The following is a 2,480-nucleotide window of genomic DNA, read 5'->3' as shown; positions in this document are numbered from 1 at the left end:
AAAAGAGAAGGCGCCAGCACCTCTAAACCCATCGACTGAGGAAGCAGAGGCAAACCCGCAGCAAATCGCCAACGAAGCTTCAACTCTCCCAGCCGAACAAGTCCTCCTCCTTGAGCCATTATGGACTAAACCGTTCTTGGAGTACCTAACAAAGCAGGAACTGCCGGCGGATCCAGTAGAAGCAAAACGAATCGTTAGGCGATCGAAAGCTTTCACCATAGTAAACGGTGAACTCTACAAGCGCAGCATCTCCGGTATCCTCCAAAGGTGCATTGCCATCGACGACGGAAGAGCACTGCTGCGTGAGATACACGAGGGAACTTGCGGGCATCACGCGGGAAGTAGGGTTCTCGTAGCAAAGCCTTCGGGGCAGGATTTTACGCGGCCAACGACGGCGTCGGATGCTCGAGATCTGGTCATGAAGTGCGACCCTTGCCAACGGTTTTCCCCAAAACCGCACGCCCCTGCAACAGACCTGATGACGATACCCTTGGCGTGGCCGTTCGCCCAATGGGGACTCGATCAAGTTGGACCACTACCGAGATCATCGCCTGGAGGAGACACGTACTTATTAGTCGCAGTCGATAAATTCACAAAGTGGATCGAGGCGATACCGATACGAAACCGGAAGGCAAAAACAGCAGTCCAATTCTTCAAGGAAATAACATGTCGATTCGGTGTGCCTCACAGTATCGTCACAGATAACGGGACTAACTTTGACTCCAAAGAATTCCGAGAATTTTGTGATGGCAGGGGAATAAAACTGAAATTCGCATCAGTGGCTCACCCGCAAACAAATGGTCAGGTGGAAAGGATCAACGGTCTAATAGGGGACGGTCTCAAGAAGCGTCTTACAGGCGCAGAGGGAGCTTGGATCGAAGAGTTACCATCAGTACTTTGGAGTTTGCGTACCACACCTAACAGGTCAACGCAGTACACCCCATTCTTTCTGGTACATGGAGCCGAAGCAGTCCTGCCAGCTGATGTTCGATTCGAAGCACCTCAAGTGATGGCATACACGGAACCCTCTTCCAACATTGCACTACAAGATGATGTAGACCTACTAGATGAAGCCCGAGACATTGCTTTAGCCAGAACCACGGTATACCAGCAGGCGCTGAGGAACTACCACAGTCGACGAATACGCAACCGGTGCTTTAGTATTGGAGATATGGTACTTCGGCTGAAACAAAAAAGGCCCTCGAAACTCGAGCCTCCATGGGAAGGACCCTACATCGTCACCGAAGTGATACCAGGGGGAGCGTACAGGCTCAAAAATCCAACTTCGGGAAAAGATGTCGGAAATCCATGGAATATCGCACACCTGCGACGGTTCTATACATAGGGCGCGATCGTTTTTTATTATTTAAATAGCCTTTAAAGTTGCTTTTCCTTATGAATAAAGTTTTAATCAGGTTTTCTGCCTCCTTTCTTCAATTTAGGCCCTACCACCGAACGAGTCGACCGCGGCCCCTACCTTCGGCTCTTACTCCCATCGGGAGCGCTGGCCTAGAAAACACGCAGTGTCATTAATTAAATACTCTCAACGGGAGTTAAGATTAGTGACACACAAAAAGAAAACAACCAATCCAAGCCTCGAGAAAATACGCGAGTGCTGCAGTCGATGGTTACATTATCACAAAATAAGGCTCAAACCGGTGCACCGCGTGACGATGCCAAGCGTCTAATTCCCTCGACTAAGTCGACGGGTCTCGCTTTTACAAAACTTACACAAAGTCTTCGCAATAACATTGCGTAATCCAACGAAGTCGTCGGGAGAGCAGGTTGGGCGATCACTCGGCCGCCCCCGACAAATAAAATATCAATCGAATTAACATAGCATGCAACGTACGCAATAAATTTATGCAAAATAATCTTATGCGGGAACTAAGGCTATTACATTCATAGTCGAGCTCCCCGGTCCCAATGGGCCTTCAGGTCATTCTCAAGGCACGACTCCATCCGAGAAACAATGGTGTATGCAGGACCTCTAGCGGCATCATAATACTGGCCTAAGCTCCTCTCGGTGTTTGCTACGGCTCCCAAGTCTAGAGATGGATGACATGCCAATATTGAAGCAAAAGCAACCTCCGCACCAGCCAGGAGTTCCTTCCGCACCAGCTGTCGAATCCTTTCGGGAGACTTGAATCGGGTGAACAAGGCAGATAAGCTTTCGGGTGCTTGATCCAGAGGAAACAAGGTCTTCCAAACCATCGTAAGATGAGTGTGGAACTTATCAAAGTAATAATGCGCTTTCCCCACCCAATACTTAAACTTCGCCATGACAACAGCCTCCGGACGATGCTGCCACAAACCGTGATTCGGGTGCGCAACATCAGTCATTGCCTCAACCTCTTCATGGATCTTCTTGTTCTCCTCAGTCACATCTGAAGCTACGACTGGAAAGGAATAAGAACCAGTTAAAGGAATATTCAAAACTTCGGCGAGAAAGTAGAGCATGGGTTAATACTTACAGCCCA

The sequence above is a fragment of the Lolium rigidum genome, chromosome 3 (assembly GCF_022539505.1).
Source record: "Lolium rigidum isolate FL_2022 chromosome 3, APGP_CSIRO_Lrig_0.1, whole genome shotgun sequence".
Taxonomy (NCBI): Eukaryota; Viridiplantae; Streptophyta; class Magnoliopsida; order Poales; family Poaceae; genus Lolium; species Lolium rigidum.
Note: the sequence above shows the minus strand (reverse complement) of the source record.